This window comes from Oncorhynchus mykiss, chromosome 3 (genome assembly GCF_057628025.1).
Source record: "Oncorhynchus mykiss isolate SJ-2025 chromosome 3, ASM5762802v1, whole genome shotgun sequence".
Taxonomy (NCBI): Eukaryota; Metazoa; Chordata; class Actinopteri; order Salmoniformes; family Salmonidae; genus Oncorhynchus; species Oncorhynchus mykiss.
The window spans coordinates 87475985-87499632 of NC_143024.1; the positions used below are offsets into that span (position 1 = coordinate 87475985).

The 23648-nt window shown below is 42.6% G+C and overlaps 1 protein-coding gene across 6 annotated transcripts in view; it reads left to right on the plus strand.

The window, feature by feature from the left end:
* Window positions 1-3200: 3200 nt before the first annotated feature.
* The window catches only part of LOC110520596 (PTB domain-containing engulfment adapter protein 1), a 168205-nt gene continuing 147757 nt past the window's right edge, over window positions 3201-23648 (plus strand). For 5 of the 6 annotated variants that reach the window (XR_016494871.1, XR_016494869.1, XR_016494864.1 and 2 more), the window contains exon 1: window positions 3209-3327. The gene's annotated coding sequence lies outside the window, so the exon portion shown is untranslated. Of the gene's footprint in view, window positions 3328-23648 lie in introns of all 6 variants that reach the window. The other variant, XM_090230410.1, reaches the window with a different exon arrangement.

Genomic DNA, 23648 nt, shown 5'->3' on the forward strand with positions numbered 1-23648 from the left:
TATCTTCGTTAGAGAGACAATTCAATTTAAGGAGTGGCTGCGGTTCTTGATTTTCTGGACTCCGACCTGCTGTTGTAAAAAAAGATGGAGATTTGTGCACATGCGGGATCCACTAGCCTACCTCCTTTCAGCTGCTGCTCAGTGCTCAGTCACTCCATAACTCCACTGCCGCTTGTACACAAAACAGTTAGAACAAACTAAGTTATTTGTCTGTTGTAACCGTAGGCTATTACAAACATAAGCACGACACAAACAGTTTTCATGTTATTTTTCAGGAGGGGAGTTACATGCAGATATTAAGGGAAAGCCTTACATTTACAAGGCTTGCTGTTTAAAGTAGCTGGAACAAAGCGTCAGAGCCTAGACTGAAAGGCAAGTTCCTCAATCTCTGATGTTTATCAGTTCTTTGAGAGTGCAGTTTTATTCATTTAGTTTATATTTATTTTTATAGTATTATTTAGGATCATCCCAGATTCTTACAAACTTTTTGAGAGATAAACCAAATCTTTTGATAACAACACAGTGTGTGAGACTAGCTATACCACCCTGCTGGCTCTCATATGAAGTTAAGTATGTCTACACCTTGTTGATACCTGGATGGGAGACCAGATTCTGCTGTAAGTGGAAGTGGTGTTGGAGAGCCAGTAGAAGATACTCATCAGTGGTGTTGGAGAGCCAGTAGAAAGTACTCATCGGTGGTGTTGGAGGGCCAGTAGAAGATACTCATCAGTGGTGTTGGAGAGCCAGTAGAAAGTACTCATCAGTGGTGTTGGAGAGCCAGTAGAAAGTACTCATCGGTGGTGTTGGAGGGCCAGTAGAAGATACTCATCAGTGGTGTTGGAGAGCCAGTAGAAGGTACTCATCAGTGGTGTTGGAGAGCCAGTAGAAAGTACTCATCGGTGGTGTTGGAGGGCCAGTAGAAGATACTCATCAGTGGTGTTGGAGAGCCAGTAGAAAGTACTCATCGGTGGTGTTGGAGGGCCAGTAGAAGATACTCATCAGTGGTGTTGGAGAGCCAGTAGAAGGTACTCATCAGTGGTGTTGGAGAGCCAGTAGAAGATACTCATCAGTGGTGTTGGAGGGCCAGTAGAAGGAACTCATCAGTGGTGTTGGAGAGCCAGTAGAAGATACTCATCAGTGGTGTTGGAGGGCCAGTAGAAGGAACTCATCAGTGGTGTTGGAGAGCCAGTAGAAGGTACTCATCAGTGGTGTTGGAGAGCCAGTAGAAGATACTCATCAGTGGTGTTGGAGGGCCAGTAGAAGGAACTCATCAGTGGTGTTGGAGGGCCAGTAGAAGGTACTCATCGGTGGTGTTGGAGGGCCAGTAGAAGGTACTCATCGGTGGTGTTGGAGGGCCAGTAGAAGGTACTCATCCCTATAACTAAGGACCAGATCCTGAAACATCAATGTATGCCATCATTGTGAATTTACACACAGGGTTTGACTCATGGTCATTAACAATCCCATGGCACTCGTTGCAAGAGAAGGGGTGCTAACCGGTGTCATGGATTAACATTTCCAACCTAGCAGCCCATAATACTATGGCTACCTCAGTTCCCAGTTGGATCATTCAATCCCTTTTATCTCTGAAATTCTTCCCCAAGTCATTGCTGCATATTTCAATGTGTTCTTATTCAACTTGGTATACTACTGAGGGTTAGCTAAAATACTGACTTACTGAAAGAAAACATAATATATAATATATGGTCTACACAATTTCCTTTGCATTGCATAATTTCAATTAAAAACTGGAGTGGCCAGTTAGTAAAGTATGCAACATTAAGCTGAGCAAAATCTAGTTTAATATAGGATGCATTTTAAAGGGAAAATCATTAGTGCTTCCATGTTGGATTCATATGAATTAAGGATATGTACTCATTGATTTGTGAAGAATATAACTTATAAATGCCTAATGAACTTAGTTCAGCTGTCGTACCCCATCAGAACCCCAAATACGAGCTTGCTTTACTCCAATTTTTGTAAATATTGTAAATGTAATAAAAACACTGCATAGACTCAATGTGCTTAACTATAATTTTGATATCTTGGTTGGTCAGACCTTGCATCAATAGCTCTGTCTATGAATTTAAGAGTGGTTACATTTCTCCAGGCCCACCTCTCAGCTTTTTACCAAACCAAAGGTGGGGTAGCCTTTGTTATTGTTTCAACTGTGGATTTCCCCTTTAAACCAATCTAAAGGTGGAATTGAATCAGGCTCATGTCATCAACGTCCAATCTATCACAAACAAACAAAACGGTATGCATCACAACTAGCTAACCAGTTTGTAGCAGTCAGAGTGTCTTTAGGTGTATTTTAGTATTTAAAAAAAGTAAACTCTGGCTTTTATGTGATACAACCATCCACCTAATCTCATTCACCATAAGGTTACCTTCCACCTTTCACACTCAGAAAACCCAACAGGGAACCCCTGCTCTCAGCATCTGTGGCAAAGGATGTTTTAAATCTGAAACTCATATCAAAATGTAAGCAATTTCCATGCTGATGGACCTTCATATCAGCCTCAGTCAGAGAAGCCTCACCTGAACATTTCTGCCATCAATATTTCAGAGACATTTCATGCGAGTCTTCTTTTGACTGCTGGTGTGATGAGCTGTGATGGTGATGGATATGGTGGAGCCGTGCTCTTCTGCACTCGTAATGCAGGGCCTCATTTCACCAATAAGAAAAAATGGCCTGATGCTTTCTGTGAGTACTCTTTTTGAAATGCAATTTTCAACTATAATGGAATCTGAATTAATGTGTTAACAACAATATGAGATCGTCGGGTGTAATATCCAGAATACAAAAAGTAGAAAGATAGAACAATCAGTGTTTCAGGGACCTATGGCCCTACTTTTTAATAATCAAATGGCCGTCCTCAGAGAGGTAGTTGATACATGATAGAGACCTTAGAGTAGAGGTGAGGCAAGTTTTAGTTAAACTATTCTTAGGTCTGTGAGTTCGGGAGATCTGGTTGAAAAACTACATTGACTAATTCAAACAGAGACTCTACCAATTATAATGAGTTAATTGTATGTGGAAATTGTTTTTTTTTGCATGTTTTCTAGCTGCAAAAAATTACCCTGAAAGGTGGCACTTGATGTCCAGATGTATGTCAATTTGTTATCACCCCATGATCTGTCGCTTTAAATGTGCAGCATGCTGGCACTTCCAGTCGATCTGCAACGTTAACCCGAGTACGTTGACGTCACTAAACTTTTCCACCATATGTGTACTGAGATGAGATGAGGGCATGAGAGGGTGGGTTGATGTGGTATCGCCGAGGACCATCTTTCAGGACAGCCCGTTAACTGTCGTGTTGTAATGTAAGTCAATTCATATTTTTTTCATACGTTTTTGGAATTGGATTAGCCTACACTTGTTTCAATAGTTTTGTGTTTGGATGTTGATCGAGTCGCATGTTTGTGTAGCCTTTTTGTTGTTTTCTGTACAAAACAGGTCCGCGCAGCCCTAGTGAAGAATAATAATGAACTTCTTGCAAGTGCAAAATATGTCGAACTTTATACATTTGCTATCAATTTATTTGTAGTGCGCATAGGTCCATTCTATTTTCACATATTCTCAATGTTACTCCGTGATGTTGACAATAAACTTTGTAGCGCGCACTCGGACAGACAGGTTTATTTGCTTCAGCGTGGATGCGAGCGTCAAGTGGCACTAAGTTTTACTGTTGGTGAACACAACGACAGAAGGCAATACTGAGTGCAATGCTACATATTTGCAATTCGTCTATTGGAATCATGTTCCACAACTGCATGCATAAATCAAGCCACCTAGACACCGTATTTCAGTGCACGCGTGAGGTGCACGCGGAAGGTACATTTTCATTATTGCAGTTTATAAAGACCATAATATAACGGTGTTATTACCAGTTGTAACGGTGTTACATTGTCATTTCACTGTGGTAAGCCATACTGCTTAAAAACAGTTGCTTATCGATTTTTCAGACTTTCAGAGAATATGTAATTGCAATACAATTATATATAGACATTTCATTAAACAGCTGATGAAAAAAAATATATAAATATATATACTACTGCCTACTACTAGGACCTATTTCAATATTGGTGATGTTGTATGTTTATTTCAGACATTTGTGACTGCAGTTGTCATTGTCACTGAGTAAGCTCTGTTTTTCACACTTTCACCATGGTACCTTCAGCAGCTTCATACTGGTCATTACTTTGCACTGTTTCATCCATGGGGGCAGTCTTTTGCATTTTGCCAAAGATCTGGATTTATTTTCTATTTATTTAAGAACAAATTCTTATTTACAATGACGGCCTACTGAGGAACACTGCTTTGTTCAGAGGCAGAATGACCGATTTTTACCTTGGGATTTGATACAGCAACCTTTCAGTTACTGGCCCAACGCTCTAACCACTAGGCTACCTGCCACCCCAATTTGTCCTCCAGTGTTTGGGGCAGTGTAGAGATACCGCAGGCACTGTAGTTTTCACCCTGAGGCTAAAGAAGAGCTCCCAATGGAAAGGACATGCAGTCCACGTTTACCTCTCAGAGAACTGTTTATTGCTCTCAGTGCCAAAATGAACTCTGTCCCACTAGAGGACATGTGGCATGTCTTTTTGTGGTCATATTTCACATGGTTAATGTACTGCATGATGCTGCTGTCTGTGTCTTTTTCACCGACCATGTCTCATACACCATTTCCATTGATGTATGTTTTGACCTCTGAAGTAGTATTGTAGTGTCTGCGGTAATTTGATGAATTGTATAGCCATTACTGCTCTGTTAAAGCTAGAAACATGACAATTTCGCTGCACCTGCGATAACATCTGCGAATCTGTGTACGCAACCAACAAACGTTGATTTGATTCGATTGATTGACTGTTTTATTAGAAACATGTCCACCTACCAAACATTGTCTGTTACAGTGACCATTACCTGAGAAACAAGGATATTTAGCCTAATGTATCTGGGCAAACAATGTTTCCATTGTGAGCAACTGAAACCTGTCTTGATGCCATGTGCAATGCCTTTAGGCTCTTACACAATGAATTCTACCCCTTTTGCAAATCATTGTGAATGAGCCTTTAAAGCCCAGGATAAAGCAGAGAGCCAACTGATCTTTCTTTCAATTTTCAGTGGGCCTCCATGACCGCGAGAGAAGTAGAAGCGGTCATGGAACTCTGGGTAGGATTGCAGCGCATAGCTAAATTAAGGTCATAATATAAGCGAGGCGACAAAAAAACAACATGTTATGGCATGTAGGCTAAGAATACAATGTGTCGTCACAGTTTTGCTGGGTTTAGGAACGTTCCACTGAACTATACCGTACGTAGTCATGCGGAGTTCTGTGAAGGATGCATTTGAAACAAGCATTTGAAACAAGTCAAGCACCGTCAGTCAGTGTGTTGTGTCTGCAATGGCACTTGTTTGAAGTGCAGTAGACTAGAGGGAGGAAGTCCCACAGTAATTTAGGTTGACACAGGTTTGGTATATTGACTCAACTGTAAAGTGTGCAGAATAACATTCTATCTGCTCTAGATTGACTCAACTGTAGAGTGTGCAGAATAACATTCTATCTGCTCTAGATTGACTCAACTGTAGAGTGTGCAGAATAACATTCTATCTGATCTAGATTGACTCAACTGTAGAGTGTGCAGAATAACATCCTATCTGATCTAGATTGACTCAACCATAGAGTGTGCAGAATAACATTCTATCTGCTCTAGATTGACTCAACCGTAGAGTGTGCAGAATAACATTCTATCTGATCTAGATTGACTCAACTGTAAAGTGTGCAGAATAACATTCTATCTGATCTAGATTGACTCAACCATAGAGTGTGCAGAATAACATTCTATCTGATCTAGATTGACTCAACCATAGAGTGTGCAGAATAACATTCTATCTGATCATCAGCGTATAGGCTAACTCAAAGCTGCCATTTTCTGCCTCTTGCTCCGTAGATCTTAGTCTTGACAAGCCTAAATGTTTTATGGTAAGTTGATGGATTTTATTTAATTTGATGTTTTAAATGTTAGAGAATGCTGTGTCATCAAAATTACATTTTATTCAGTGACTAATTGATATTGACTTAAAGAGAATGAACAGGATCTTAAACACTTACAAATAGGTCATAATATATTGTACAAATTCAAATTTATAACAAGAACAAATTGCAGGATCTTAAAAAAAAGAATTGCAGGACGTAACATATAAGAAATGGATGATTTGGCCAATCTTCTTCTTCGGGTACCTGTTTTGGCTTGTTACCACTGCTTTCAAAACTACTGACTGAAATGATACAAAAACATTTATAATGCATCTTTAATAGTTTTGTCACTTAGCCATTGTGCCAGGGTTGAGGATTTCCCTTTGCCCAACCTTACAGCAACAACAGTATTCTCCTCAGTGTACTCAGTCAACACTTTCAGTGGTCTTTCCAGTCTGTCTGAGTCTTAGACCATACTCACGCGGACTGATAACATCATCGCATTCAGCCGATGCTTACTATCCCTCACTGTCAGTGAGATCTCACTGAGATCTCCATCACTCCAAGCCTGGGAGCTGCCTCTATCACTTACTCCTGCATTCTATTGATCAGAGTTGACTTTTAACCCCATCCTTATAACAGAAACAAATATATCTTGAACCAAATAGGCCCACTCCTAATGTGATTAGTAATTGAGGTAAACTTAAAAGGTGATGGACACTCAGTGGAGAACCTGCACTCATCTCAAAGAAATGCTAATAACTAATATCATGTCTGCGTGCAGGCAATAATGACATGTCTAAATTGTTCTTTCTTTAATGGAGGACAGTGTGTGGCAGGAGCGAGTCAGTGAAACAGAGACTTTTGATGTTTTTTGTCTTGCTTGACTTGTGCATTGACTCCCTGAAATGTCAAAGCTTTGAATTTCAGACGTAATGAGTGAATTAATCCTCTCTGCACTTATTACACATCTCAATTAATCATTGCCCCTTGCCAATGATGTGGTGCAAAGTTATTAGGTCTTGTAATATTCCCCCTTCGGTGATTATAAAGTATTTTGTCTTAACTGTTCCAGGCAGATGGGCATTGTTGTTATTGAATAAAGACTTTCCAAGCTGTGATGGGAGCCTTTGTTATTCAAACAATGTATGGAACTGGAAGTCTTTTAGAACCACCCGAGCTACTGTGTCAAAGATAATACTGCTCAACTCCCAGGCACACTTTATAATGTATTTTCACAGTCAATGTTTTCTTAATGTCTCAATTGACTGCACTTTTGTGTGTTTTCTACTTCTGTACAAATACTTTGCATGGGAAAGCATTGTAAAACATCACAGACTGAGTTGTAAAAGAGTAGTACATTTCTGAAAATACATTTTGTGTGAAATCATGTTGGGATGAAAACATTCTAATATTCATGACCTCATAGAGAAAACGTATTGTGAATGCAGTAAAGAACCACAGGGATGCTGGCCCTTGTTGACTCCAAAGCTCGCCACATTTGTGTCAAGTTGTTTGGATGTCCTTTTTTTGTGGTGGACCATTCTTGATAAACACAGGAAACTGTTGAGGGTGAAAAACCCAGTGGCGTTGCAGTTCTTCACACAAACCCGTGTGCCTGGAACCTACTACCATAACCCTTTCAAAGGCACTGCAATATTTTGTCTTGCCCATTCACCCTATGAATGGCACGCATACACATACACCATGTCTGAAAGCTTAAACATCCTTCTTTAACCTGGCTCCTCCCATTAATCTACACCGTTTGAAGTGGATTTAACAAGTGACATCAAGAAGTGATCATAGCGTTCACCTGGATGCACCTGGTCAATCTGTGTCATGGAAAGAGCAGGTGTTCTTAATGTTTTGTATACTCAGTGTAAATATATATGTTATCCACCGTATAATAAAACATTTAACAGCACATACATGACAAGTAAATAAGCATTATACCTTGTTGGTTTTAAATATGTTAATTAAGTATCTTACAATGTCCTTGTTATTAACGTATTTCATGTGTACCGCTACATTCTTTGGTCTGGTACTAAATGTGTAATATTCTCTGAGCACAGCCAGACTGTCGGGATGTCCTTTAAAAACAAGCTCTCAACGGTTTGATCTCCAAGGAAGTGGTGACCACTGTACAAGGGCGGTCAGAGACACAATATATCACTTCGCATAGATTCTGGTGTTCCACCAACATCAGCGGGGAAATGGCTTTGTAAGATTTCAAAATTTGTGAGACCATACCAGAGCAACCAGAAATGAATTCTTAGAGCATTGTAATACAGTGGCAGCATGCTATGCTAAGTTAAGTACAACTATAATACATCTAAGATATATCAAACCAATTGACTGCAGCTCAGGGCTCATGTTATGCATTTGGCTAGATGTCAAGATCAGCTTTTTGGTTACAACAGAGACATTCAGTCCCCTCCTGGATCAAGATCCCTGTTGCCTAAATAGTTTTGTGTCAAAGACCTTCCCTCTCGGTCTCGAAGTGAGCCCCACCTCGGTAGGCTAGGTCCTGGGTACTCTTACCAGATCTGTCTCAGCGGAGGCGGGGTGTCCATTAATTCAGAGTTGAACATTGGCACACACGTTCAAAAGTCCTCCACGTGTTTTCCAGTCTTTGTTCATATCAGACACAGCTAAGTCATTGTTAGCAAAGAAAGGTTTACAAAGGCCTACACTATGGAGCTGCTTGCTTGTCAAGACATGAACATTATTCACACAAATCACTGGTTAAATACAAAGTGAATATTGTAATAATGCTATTCTGTAGTCTAGCACTATATAATTGTTTAAAAAACAGATTAATTCCCGAAGTCGTTCATTTATCAGCTGAACATCACCTGTTGGGTGAAAAGAACAGCAACTCCTCATACATATAGATGATTGCTGCTCAGAAAGAAATGTGTTCTAATAATCCCAGTCACTGCATAACATTCCTAAATGCAATCTCGGGAAAATACAACAGTTTTGATGGTAATTACTGAAAAGAGGGGGATCCCAGCTGCATCAGACAGGTGATCATGCTTCAGTCATGTAGCCACCATGTTGCATCAGACAGGTGATCATGCTTCAGTCATGTAGCCACCATGTTGCATCAGAAAGGTGATCATGTTTCAGTCATGTAGCCACCATGTTGCATCAGACAGGTGATCATGCTTCAGTCATGTAGCCACCATGTTGCATCAGACAGGTGATAATGCTTCAGTCATGTAGCCACCATGTTGCATCAGACAGGTGATCATGCTTCAGTCATGTAGCCACCATGTTGCATCAGACAGGTGATCATGCTTCAGTCATGTAGCCACCATGTTGCATCAGACAGGTGATCATGCTTCAGTCATGTAGCCACCATGTTGCATCAGACAGGTGATCATGCTTCAGTCATGTAGCCACCATGCTGCATCAGACAGGTGATCATGCTTCAGTCATGTAGCCACCATGTTGCATCAGAAAGGTGATCATGCTTCAGTCATGTAGCCACCATGTTGCATCAGACAGGTGATCATGCTTCAGTCATGTAGCCACCATGTTGCATCAGACAGGTGATCATGCTTCAGTCATGTAGCCACCATGTTGCATCAGACAGGTGATCATGCTTCAGTCATGTAGCCACCATGTTGCATCAGACAGGTGATAATGCTTCAGTCATGTAGCCACCATGTTGCATCAGACAGGTGATCATGCTTCAGTCATGTAGCCACCATGTTGCATCAGACAGGTGATCATGCTTCAGTCATGTAGCCACCATGTTACATCAGACAGGTGATCATGCTTCAGTCATGTAGCCACCATGTTGCATCAGACAGGTGATCATGCTTCAGTCATGTAGCCACCATGTTGCATCAGACAGGTGATCATGCTTCAGTCATGTAGCCACCATGCTGCATCAGACAGGTGATAATGCTTCAGTCATGTAGCCACCATGCTGCATCAGACAGGTGATCATGCTTCAGTCATGTAGCCACCATGTTGCATCAGACAGGTGATCATGCTTCAGTCATGTAGCCACCATGCTGCATCAGACAGGTGATCATGTTTCAGTCATGTAGCCACCATGTTGCATCAGACAGGTGATAATGCTTCAGTCATGTAGCCACCATGCTGCATCAGACAGGTGATAATGCTTCAGTCATGTAGCCACCATGCTGCATCAGACAGGTGATCATGATTCAGTCATGTAGCCACCATGCTGCATCCGACAGGTGATCATGCTTCAGTCATGTAGCCACCATGCTGCATCAGACAGGTGATAATGCTTCAGTCATGTAGCCACCATGCTGCATCAGACAGGTGATAATGCTTATTTCTAAAATGGCACAACTGCCTGATAATATGGACCATGTACATGCCCCAAAGATTTTCATCAATATGTTATTGGGCACATTTCTGGAGGGGAACATTACATTTGAAATGGTTTAATATAGGCTATAATGTATGTCATCATTGAGGTGGGGGGGGGGGGGATTTTATTTTTGTTTTCTAAACAATCAGTGTAAATATCAGATTTTATGGTAGGCTATAAAAGGTACTGGCCCAGACTGCAAATGAAACATGAGATCACCAACGATTTAAATTCTGCGTGCAAAACTAGCTTTTCATTTGATCTTGGCCCTGGCCAGTAATTTTCTCATTTGGGCCACTGTCAAATTTACAATGACTTATAGCGACCTTTAATAAAACGACTCTTGTTGACTTCATGCATATTTGGAATTGAACGTTCACTCTGCAGCACATTTTCCTCACACATGTCCTTGTAAACTGCAGTGTATTAACGAAGCAACTAAATATAAGCGTTGTAATTATTTATTTTTAGCCCTAATCTTTGACAGTAACATGAATAAACTTTTAATAGTTTGGTGTCAAAGGTGATGTAAAGCTTAATAAAAATACAGACTGTCATCATGGTTATATGATGTCAGGTCTATATTGGTGTCTCGATTCAGTCAAGCCTGCATTGCAGATCTTTTCCCCTATGGTTTAAACAGAATCACAAAATGGTTGTGGGGACTGCAAGAACCTATTTTTACAAGTTTAGCTAGTTTTCATTAGACGTGTGTGTTTTTTTATAAAAACAATTATTTACCTTTATTTAACCAGTTCGGCAAGTTGAGAACAAGTTCTCATTTACAATTGCGACCTGGCCAAGATAAAGCAAAGCAGTTCGACACATACAACAACACAGAGTTACACATGGAGTAAAACAAACATACAGTCAATAATACAGTAGAAAAATAAGTCTATATACAATGTGAGCAAATGAGGTTAGATAAGGGAGGTAAAGGCACAAAAAAAAAGGCCATGGTGGCAAAGTAAATACAATATAGCAAGTAAAACACTGGAATGGTAGATTTGCAGTGGAATAATGTGTAAAGTAGAAATAAAAATAATGGGGTGCAAAGGAGCAAAATCAATAAATAAATAAAAGAAATATAGTAGGGAAAGAGGTAGTTGTTTGGGCTAAATTATAGGTGGGCTATGTACAGGTGCAGTAATCTGTGAGCTGCTCTGACAGTTGGTGCTTAAAGCTAGTGAGGGAGATAAGTGTTTCCAGTTTCAGAGATTTTTGTAGTTCGTTCCAGTCATTGGCAGCAGAGAAGTGGAAGGAGAGGCGGCCAAAGAAAGAATTGGTTTTGGGGGTGACTAGAGAGATATACCTGCTGGAGCGCGTGCTACAGGTGGGTGATGCTATGGTGACCAGCGAGCTGAGATAAGGGGGGACTTTACCTAGCAGGGTCTTGTAGATGACCTGGGGCCAGTGGGTTTGGCGACCAGTATGAAGCGAGGGCCAGCCAATGAGAGCGTACAGGTCGCAATGGTGGGTAGTATATGGGGCTTTAGTGACAAAACGGATTGCACTGTGATAGACTGCATCCAATTTGTTGAGTAGAGTATTGGAGGCTATTTTGTTTATGACACCGCCAAAGTCGAGGATTGGTAGGATGGTCAGTTTTACAAGGGTATGTTTGGCAGCATGAGTGAAGGATGCTTTGTTGCGAAATAGGAAGCCAATTCTAGATTTAACTTTGGATTGGAGATGTTTGATGTGGGTCTGGAAGGAGAGTTTACAGTCTAACCAGACACCTAGGTATTTGTAGTTGTCCACGTATTCTAAGTCAGAGCCGTCCAGAGTAGTGATGTTGGACAGGCGGGCAGGTGCAGGCAGCGATCGGTTGAAGAGCATGCATTTAGTTTTACTTGTATTTAAGAGCAATTGGAGGCCACGGAAGGAGAGTTGTATGGCATTGAAGCTTGCCTGGAGGGTTGTTAACACAGTGTCCAAAGAAGGGCCAGAAGTATACAGAATGGTGTTGTCTGCTTAGAGGTGGATCAGAGACTCACCAGCAGCAAGAGCGACATCATTGAAGTATACAGAGAAGAGAGTCGGTCCAAGAATGGGGGACCCTGTGGCACCCCCATAGAGACTGCCAGAGGTCCAGACAGCAGACCCTCCGATTTGACACACTGAACTCTATCAGAGAAGTAGTTGGTCAACCAGGCGAGGCAATCATTTGAGAAACCAAGGCTGTCGAGTCTGCCGATGAGGATGTGGTGATTGACAGAGTCGAAAGCCTTGGCCAGATCAATGAATACGGCTGCACAGTAATGTTTCTTATCGATGGCGGTTAAGATATTGTTTAGGACCTTGAGCGTGGCTGAGGTGCACCCATGACCAGCTCTGAAACAAGATTGCATAGCAGAGAAGGTATGGTGAGATTCAAAATGGTCGGTAATCTGTTTGTTGACTTGGCTTTCGAAGACCTTAGAAAGGCAGGGTAGGATAGATATAGGTCTGTAGCAGTTTGTGTCAAGAGTGTGTCCGCCTTTGAAGAGGGGGATGACCGCAGCTGCTTTCCAATCTTTGGGAATCTCAGACGACACGAAAGAGAGGTTGAACAGGCTAGTAATAGGGGTGGCAACAATTTCGGCAGATCATTTTAGAAAGAAATGGTCCAGATTGTCTAGCCCAGCTGGTTTGTAGGGGTCCAGATTTTGCAGCTCTTTCAGAACATCAGCTGACTGGATTTGGGAGAAGGAGAAATGGGGAAGGCTTGGGCGAGTTGCTGTGGGGGGTGCAGTGCTGTTGACCGGGGTAGGAGTAGCCAGGTGGAAAGCATGGCCAGCCGTAGGAAAATGCTTATTGAAATTCTCAATTATTGTGGATTTATCAGTGGTGACAGTGTTTCCTATCTTCAGTGCAGTGGGCAGGTGGGAGGATGTGTTCTTATTCTCCATGGACTTTACAGTGTCCCAGAACTTTTTTGAGTTAGTGTTGCAGGAAGCAAATTTCTGTTTGAAAAAGCTAGCCTTGGCTTTTCTAACTGCCTGTGTATAATGGTTTCTAGCTTCCCTGAACAGCTGCATATCACGTGGGCTGTTCGATGCTAATGCAGAACGCCATAGGATGTGTGTGGGCAGTAGTTTGTAAACATAGATAAGATAAGCTGTGCAATGGAAGGTTTAAATGGATTCCAAATCCACCTGCCCTGTCTCTTATGACGACGCTTAGCCTCAGGTTGCACACATTTTTTTTTTCAGTCACTTAACTTTTAAACAGCAGATTAATCAGAAAAAACTTCCAATCATGTGTAATTTCTGTAAATGCAATTTTGATAAGCTTGTTGAGATGGGACCAACCTGCTTGCTAAATGCATAATTTTCTCATGCAGAATGTCTCAGAACCTATAAATACTGTGTATTTGGTTGGTCCTAAACTCCTGTGGGCATATTCTGTGTTTAGACCAAGAGAATTTGCCAGGGCTGAATGGGGTGCTTGAGATCAGCATTTGTTCCAGGTTATTTGGACATATCAGGGTTGGGTGAAGACAGTTTTTACACTGCTTCACCTCGAAGTGAGCCCACACGAATAGGGGGGGACTTTGGTTTTGCCACAACTCTCAATTTCTAACACGTATGAACACAGAAGTTAATCTTGCAGCTGAACAAATTCTGTGATATTAAACCTCCTGGGTTAACAGAGATTAGAATTGGATGTAGCCTAAAATATTAAACACTGCAGACCTTTCCATTCATGACCATTTTGGAGGAGCACTGCCTACTGTCACAGTTCAGAATGGTGTAGTAGTCAATTCACAGCTAAGGCAGAGAGGAAGTACATGATAAATGTTGTACAGTTTTCACATTTAGCAGACACTCTTATCCAGAGCGACTTACAGTAGTGAGTTAATACATTTTGATACTGGTCCCCTGTGGGAATTGAACCCACAACCCCGGCGTTGCAAGCATCATGCACTACCAACTGAGCCTATAAACAGTTTGTTACTGCTTGTTTTTAGGGAAACAAATTTCCACATTTTCAAGTGTAATGTTTTGTATTTTTGAGATGTTACAATGTCTTTTACTTCCTTAACCCTGATGTTTACTGTCATCTTGAATCCATGCTAAGGCCAATCCCACCACTATAACTAAGTTAGAGTAGTCGCCATGAAGTTAAATTGATAAGGCTGTTAATTGTAGAATTGATCAGGCTGTTGATTGTGGCCGGTGGAATGTTGTCCCACTCCTCTTCAATGGCTGTGCAAAGTTGCTGGAAATTGGCGGGAACTGTAAAACAGTTTCTGACAGTTTGTGTAGAAATTCTTTGGTTGTGCAAACTCACAGTTTCATCCGCTGTTTGGGTTGCTGGTCTCAGACCATCCCACAGGCGAAGAAGCCGGATGTGGAGGTCCTGGGCTGGCATGGTAACATTTGGTCTGCGGTTGTGAGGCCGGTTGGACGTACTGCCAAATTCTCTAAAATGATGCTTGAGGCGGCATATGGTAGAGAAATTAACATTCAATTATCTGACAACACCTCTGGTGTACATTCCTGCAGTCAGCATGCTAATTGCATGCTCCCTCAAAACTTGAGACATCTGTGGCATTGTGTTGTGTGACAAAACTTCACATTTTAGAGTGGCCTTTTGAGAGAAATAAGCTTTTTGTGCATATGGAACATTTCTGGGATATTTTATTTCCACACATGAAACATGGGATCAACATTTTACATGTTGCCTGTATATTTTTGTTTAGTATATTATTTGCGAGGAAGTTGCTACCATTTAAAAGTTTTGCTACCATTTATTTACAAGCTGCTGATGTCATCAATGATAATCTAATGGAGTTGTGTTGTAAATCACATCAAGATAGAACGTTCACCTCTTTTCACTGTTTTAATGTCGACCACTTATTGTCAAAACAAACTCACAGCAATTGAATATCAATGAGTTTCAAACAGTCACATCGTGGACATGGTTATACTTTTGAATTAATTAATAACAGTCTCCAAAATGTAATTTGTTGATGAATGTGTTATTGCTTTTTTTAATTGATGAGGTAATAGAATATGGAACATAGCATTGCACAATTAGCTAGTTAGAATTCAAGATGGCTGCCTGTTCTAGATTAGTTTGTGTTGTACATCTCTGCTGTACCAGAAGCTGCAACCTTCCCTACACTTCCTTATCAGGAACAGCTTTTTCCAAGGATTCACATATGTCTATCTCATTTCTGTTATGGTTAGTATTGAGTGCATTAAGGCTATGCTTGAGGCTGTTTTGCAGTGTTAGATCAAAGTATGCTGTGTTAGATCAATCTATGCTGTGTTAGATCAATCTAAGGCGTGTTAGATCAATCTATGCTGTGTTAGATCAATCTATGCTGTGTTAGATCAATCTATGCTGTGTTAGATCTGTTTTGATCTGGATTCAAAGGTTGAGTGTTTTTATCTCTTGTTCCCTTGTAATCGTGTTGCCCTCAAAACATATTTTTTTCCGTTGGAATGTTTATTTTTTACTCAAACTCAAACTCAAAGTTTTTAGTTCTCAGATCTCTTGTAGTATAGTGTGAGAACTTTATTACTTAACCACCCATCGTGGAGTTGATTACGTGTCAAGTGTCTGCATTCATGGTAGCCTGGCAGACATTCCCTTCGTTCAGCTCCACAGGAGTTGACGAACAGCGTTCGGAGCTGACGGCTCACAGAACCCAGCTAAGCAGAGCTAAGAAACAGTCTGGCATTGGCGTCACTGACATTACGACTGCTGGAAACACAGCAAGGCATGTCTTTTGTAGACCAACACCCCTTGAGAAATGACCGGCATGTATTTCTGAAAAGTTTCTCTTTCTGTTTTGGTCAAAGAGAGCTTCTGAGAAGGAATCGATTTGTGAAAATATCACACTATGTGCAAAATGGCAGCCTTTAATGTCCACATGATTCCGTAATGACTTTTTATGTCTCTTTTATTTCTAGCAGCGTGCCATTCATATCACACTCATTAGTCTTGATTTCCCATTCATTTTCAAGCTCCCCAGCCTTGCGGCGCTTTGGCATTTTTCATCGCTTCTGACAACATGCCTGTAGTATCCTACTGCTCGTAATGAATCTGGGAATTATCTGTATTTTATTGGTTTGTTTAGTGCTTTAGGGGGAAAGGGCTGATAGCTCTATTCGTCCTCTATGGGCCAGACTGCATATCTCATCGTGGCAGGCCTGAAACGTCTTTGGGTCATATATTTTGGCAAGGCTGCAGACGGTGTGATACATAACTTAGGTCCGATAAGTAAGTTATTCATTCTGGTTCCCTCAATCAGTCAAGGCTAGAGAGAACTCCCAGGCAGACGCCCTCATAAAGTTAATCCACATAAAAACTAATGAGATTTATAGGGTAACCATTACAATGCTGCCTCCTCGTGCCAAAATAATCCGTATTTACTCTGTTTAATGCTGTTGTTTATGCTCACAGTTGACTTGTCAGTTCTCGAGGCCTGCAGATCAGGGTGTTGATTCAAAACTCTGAGCATCCTTTCTCTATCCTTGGATTAGTTGATTCATGGTTGATGTTCGAAGCGATTATCTCATGATTTTCTCAAAACATATTTTCTGTATTGAACTCTGAATGGATCAGGGTCATCTTTGCAGTATAGGCTACAGGCTTAATAGTGTGATTAGCTCACTGAAGATGATTGTTTATAGTTAAATGTTATTTACTGTCATAACCAAGGGCTGTGTGAGCGTGTTAAGTCAAGTTGTACCAACGTTGTATATTGCAATTGTATTTCTCACCTGACAAAGGTACACATTTTGACTTTACGGGTGGGTGTTAGACGTGATCAACTGGCTGAATAGGGTTGCAGAATTCTGGGAACTTTCAATAAATTCTCTGTTTTTCACAAAATCACAGTTGGAAGATTCCCGGAATCAGGAGGGAATAAACTGAACATTCAGAATCTTTCAACCAGGATTTCTGGAAAACCAGAGAAAACCAAAGTCCCTGGAATTTTGCAACCCTATGGCTGACAGAATCAAAGACTTCCTTTCTCAGTGTTGTCCCACTAAGGATTTGGGAGAGTTCCTTTTGCTCCGGATACAATATTTATTTGAGCGACCGAATTAAAGTGCGATTTTAACTAGGGCTGTCAAAATGTAAAAAGAATGAATCACGATTAATCGCATGATTTTCTGAAGTTAATCGCAATTAATCTCAACTTTTGAATTTGCTCAAATTTGTCCCTAAAATATTTTTTTTCATTTAAAAAGCAGTGCATTGAGTTACAGGCATACTGTACTATGCTTCGACTTTAATGGACGGAAACACAAAACCTTCTGTGTCAGAATGTTTTTAACAGGACCATAAACAACACAAACTTCACTGTAGCGTACTATTACTTTTATTAGCTAGTAAAACTCCCAATGTTTAATTAAGTAGGCCCATTCCCCCACACACATACTGTTAAAGCTTCAGGCATTTTAAATCTGTTCTCCCAATTTCTGATTAGAGGGCTGACTATAGGAGAAAATAACTGTCTCTATGAATAACAAGAACAGAGGGCTTTTAACCCTCTACTGCACACATTTAGGTTTTTCATGAAAATAAATAGTCAATCTTATTTTTTCGAATATTTAGGCCTTTCATAGTCAAAAATACAAACACTTTCACCCCCCCCCTCCCACGCACACACACACACACACACACACACACACACACACACACACACACACACACACACACACACACACATATAATTGTTATATCGCTGTGCCATAACGGTGCTAAAACACCAAGGAAAATCTCATATTTATAATGTGAAATATAAATTAGTAGAAAAAAGCATTATTTTTACAAGGTGGGCCTGAACTAGTAATTCACTACCTCTCAAACCTGATTCTGGGTCAGTTTTTCTTTGCTGTCACTGTCCTCAAGCTGACTGGTGTCGTGTCTTTGGCTATGCCGGATTAAGTGATATGACATGCTATTCTATAAAATCCTTTCTCCGTAATTTATATTATCTGATTGAGCTAATCATGTAAATGTAATTAACTAGAGAGTCGGGGCACCACAAAATACTATTTATAGAGCTGTTATCTTCCGAATAAACTGTTAAAGACCTAGTAATATTTTACATCAATAGCAGTCAATATTAATCGTCACCTTTAATTCAGTCTCATCTGAAAGTTGTAAATTCTTGGTTATCTTCACGAAGCCTGGCTAACAAGTTGAATCAGTACAAAATTGTGTTTAATTATTTATTTACTAAATACCTGGATTACAAATGACGTCATAAAGGAAAACGTCCCTAGCGGGCGGAACAGATATGACAGCTGGTTACACAAAAGAAAAAGGTCTGGGTTTGAGTGAAAGAGCGGGAAGACTGAGGGACAAAGGGAGAAGCTGTGCTATCGTAAATACAATATCTTATGCATTCTAAATTACCGCCCATTTGGAAAAGGAAAATGCAATAAATATTTATTCTGAGCTGCGCTTCGGTAGGTTGGATGGCCGTGTTACCAAACCGAGTCCTTTGTCCTTTCAAGAAAGTCTTTGGTAGTCAATTGCATACGTTTTAGTAACGTCATTGTGTGGTAGAGGGGATACTCTGTCTGTTATTTCCTAGCCCACGTTTGCAGCTGCTGTTGCTAACTCAACGGCTAGGAGGTATCACTTCTGTAGTGAATAAGAGTTCAAAGTTCATACCATTTGCAACCAAAGCTCACGCTGAGGTTGGCTTAGTTCTGTAGTTGACATGTTAGACCTTTTAACGCAGAGGCTGCAGACCTCACATCCTTGGAACAGGAGGTATATTGTCGTCAAGGCTTTATATAGGAAGGGAGAGGAGGACATGTTTGAAAAGTTTTAACCCATGTCCCTTCACAGGGGCGGGCCACTGATTGAGCAGAGCCCTAACCTTATGAAAACCCAAATGTCTCATTTTGAAGCTAAAATTACATTTAATCTCTTCACCAGTCATTTTATATTCAAACATTTAAATTGAACAACAATTCCATGTGAATCCGATAACTACAATGTGCAGACTTCCCACTGTAGAGTTTATGTCATCTTATCATTGATGAGAATGTCTCAGATGACAACCGAACTGACATCATATTCATTAAGTACCACCGCATATGTTCAATTGTTCGGATTACCAGAATATAGTTCATTTCCCCCCACCTTCTGATGTTCCCAGAATCTCTATGTTAACCAAGGGGTTTTCAAATGTCACATCAGTTGGGTAGAGAGAGGAAACAGGTGGGAAGAGGTATTTATGACTGTCATAAACTTACCCCCCAGGCCAACGTCATGACACTGGCCATGATTCTAACTGCTCCATTAGGTCTCTTTCTTCCATAGAATGTCTCTGTGTCCATTGGGCTACTTTCTTCCGTAGAGTGTCTATGTGTCCATTAGGCCTCTTTCTTCCATAGAATGTCTCTGTGTCCATTGGGCTACTTTCTTCCGTAGAATGTCTCTGTGTCCATTGGGCTACATGTTCCGTAGAATAGCCCAATGGACACAGAGACATTCTACGGAACATGTAGCCCAATGGACACAGAGACACTTTCTTCCGTAGAATGTCTCTGTGTCCATTAGGCCTCTTTCTTCCATAGAATGTCTCTGTGTCCATTGGGCTACTTTCTTCCGTAGAATGTCTCTGTGTCCATTGGGCTACATGTTCCGTAGAATGTCTCTGTGTCCATTGGGCTACATGTTCTGTAGAATGTCTCTGTGTCCATTGCATGTGAATGTCTGTCGATATGTTGACAAAAACATTGACCAAGATCATCCTTGACCAAGGCCACATAGACCAAGGCCATCATTGACAAAGGCCATCATTTTACATCCAATTATATGTCTTTCATTCGGCATGATATTGCCCTAAAAATGTAGCCTGACTGCAATGTTGCCCTGAGTCCCAAAAAATATAAACATTTAATTATAAAATGTTTGAAACCTATAAAATATACCTCATTAGAGGTTCCTACACAAGCACATACTATTTATTGTCAAGATATCTATATTTAAATATGCAAAATAATGAAATGTATCTTACCCTTTGCTCACACCATGCACACACATCACTCTGCTTCCAGAAAGAAGGGCCCTCCCCCAGGTGATACATCAGACCAACCTCTGCACCTCATTGGATTGGTTACAGACATGTCATCACATATTGTCATGTGTAGAAATGGTTAAAAAAATATATATATGGGGGTGAGGGGCAAAAAGGTTTTCTGTTGCCTGAGGGCAATGATGTGAGGTAGAGCGGTAACACTAGAACAGCCGGGACATTCAGTCTATAAGTATCTGCTAGAGAACGTTGTCGGGCAGCCTATTAGCATACACAGGGCCTAATGAATACCTTTCATATATGCTATTGGAAGAATAATAATTTGGCTGTGTTTATGATGGTCTTAGGTAACATTAGAATAGAACATAACAACGATTTCAAAGAACATAATAACATTTTCCTTTGTTTTTGTTACTCTATTCCAAGGGTATTCAACTCTTACCCTACGAGGTCCAGAGCCTGCTGGTTTTGTGTTCTACCTGATAGTTAATTGCACCTACCTGGTGTAACAGGTCTAAATCAGTTCCTCATTGGAGGGGAATAATTAAAAAATGCAGTGGAACTGGCTTTGAGGTCCAGAGTTGAGTTTGAAGGCTCTAGGCTATAAGTTACAAACCACTAGTTCAAGGGTCAAATCCATCACAAGGAGATCCGTTATCATTTTGTTTGGGCAGGTCTAAAGAAAAATTGTGGAAATTAGAAAAGGTATATCAATATAAAAAAAAACAGTAGCAGATTTTAAGTTCATCATTTTACTAGAATTTGCTTAATAGCCTGAGCCAGTACTCATGTGCAGGTGTTTAGCTGCCGGACGAGTGCCCATGTGCTGAACACATGGACAGTGGAGTGGCCATTTGCTGAACGCATGGACAGGGGAGTTGTAATGCTCCGGGTGTCGTGGGTGTGGAGTCAAATGCAGGAGACAGAGAGTTCAATGCTGCGCGTCTTTTAATCGCACCAATGCACCACAGGGTGCTCACAAAAACGTTACGTTCCCAAAACACAGGGAATCAAAATGTACAATGGGAAACAATCCCGACCGGACACTAACACGTGCCTATACCACAGAGCCGAAGGTTTACATAGAAATAATCCCGCACAACAACCAGGCGGGCCGGCTGTCTAATAAAGACAAACTAATTAAACATTCACAGGTGCTACCACTCAACATACAAGGAGGGGAAGGAAAAACAATCAGTGGCAGCTAATAGGCCGGTGACGACGACCGCCGAGCGCCACCTGCCCGGGAAAGGGAAACACCCTCGGTCGGACTCGTGACAGTACCCCCCCCCTGACGCGTGGCTCCCGCAGCGCGCCGACACCGGCCTCGAGGTCGCCCCGGAGGACGAGGCGCAGGGCGATCCGGATGGAGGCGATGGAAATCCCTCAACATGGAGGGATCCAATATGTCCCCCACCGGTACCCAGCACCTCTCCTCCGGACCGTACCCCTCCCAGTCCACGAGGTACTGCAGGCCCCTCACCCGGCGTCTTGAGTCCAGAATGGCCCGGATCCTGTACGCCGGGGACCCCTCGATGTCCAGCGGGGGGGGAGGGACCTCCGGTACCTCACTGTCCTGCAGGGGACCAGCTACCACCGGCCTGAGGAGAGACACATGAAACGAGGGGTTAATACGATAATAGGAAGGGAGTTGTAATCGATAACACACCTCGTTTATCCTCCTCAGGACTTTAAAGGGCCCTACACACTGCGGACCCAGCTTCCGGCAGGGCAAGCGGAGAGGTACGTTTCGGGTCGAGAGCCAGACCCTGTCCCCCGGTACAAACACGGGGGCCTCACTGCGGTGGCGGTCAGCACTCCTCTTCTGCCGTCCACTCGCTTGTCGTAGAGATTCCTGGACGGCCCTCCAGGTCTCCTTGGAGCGCTGTACCCATTCCTCCACCGCAGGAGCCTCGGTCTGGCTCGGATGCCATGGTGCCAGGACCGGCTGGTACCCCAACACACACTGAAAAGGGGACACGTTAGTAGAGGAGTGGCGTAGTGAGTTCTGAGCCATTTCAGCCCAGGGAATGTATCGTGCCCACTCCCCTGGCCGATCCTGGCAATACGACCGCAGAAACCTACCCACCTCCTGGTTCACTCTCTCCACCTGCCTATTACTCTCGGGGTGATAACCGGAGGTCAGGCTGACAGAGACCCCCAAACGTTCCATGAACGCTCTCCATACCCGGGACGTGAATTGGGGGCCCCGATCAGAAACAATGTCCTCCGGCACCCCGTAGTGCCGGAAGACATGGGTGAATAGCGCCTCCGCAGTCTGTAGGGCTGTAGGGATACCGGGCAACGGGAGGAGACGGCAGGACTTAGAGAACCGATCCACAATTACCAGAACCGTGGTGTTCCCCTGAGACGGCGGGAGATCGGTTAGGAAATCTATGGACAGATGTGACCATGGCCGCTGTGGAACAGGGAGGGGTTGTAGCTTCCCTCTAGGAAGGTGCCTAGGAGCCTTACTCTGAGCGCACACTGAACAGGAGGAGACATAACCCTTAACGTCCTTAGCCAACGTAGGCCACCAATACCTCCCCTGAAGGCTCCCCACTGTCCTCGTCACCCCAGGGTGACCCGAAGAGGGTAGGACGTGAGCCCACCGAATCAGTTTGTCCCGAACACCAAGCGGCACGTACCTTCGCCCCGCTGGACACTGAGGAGGCGCGGGTTCAGCCCGTAACGCCCGCTCGATGTCCGAGTCCACCTCCCATACCACTGGGGCTACCAGCTTCGAGGCGGGAAGGATGGGAGTAGGTTCGGTGGACCCATCCTCCGTGTCATAAAGGCGGGACAGTGCGTCAGCCTTCACGTTCTGGGAGCCCGGTCTATAAGACAAAGTAAATCGGAACCGGGTGAAGAACATGGCCCACCTTGCCTGACGTGGGTTAAGTCTCCTAGCTGCCCGAATATACTCCAGATTCTGGTGGTCGGTCCAGATGAGAAAGGGGTGTTTAGCCCCCTCAAGCCAGTGTCTCCACACCTTCAGAGCTCTAACCACCGCTAGCAACTCCCGGTCCCCCACATCATAGTTACGCTCCGCTGGGCTGAGCTTCCTTGAGAAGAAAGCGCAGGGTCGGAGTTTTGGTGGCGTACCCGAGCGCTGTGATAGCACGGCACCCACCCCAGCCTCGGACGCGTCCACCTCCACTATGAATGCTAGAGAGGGGTCCGGATGCGCCAACACGGGCGCATCAGTAAACAGCGCCTTCAACTTGTTGAATGCTCCGTCCGCCTCTGCTGACCACTGCAAACGCACCGGGCCCCCCTTCAGCAGTGAGGTGATGGGAGCCGCTAC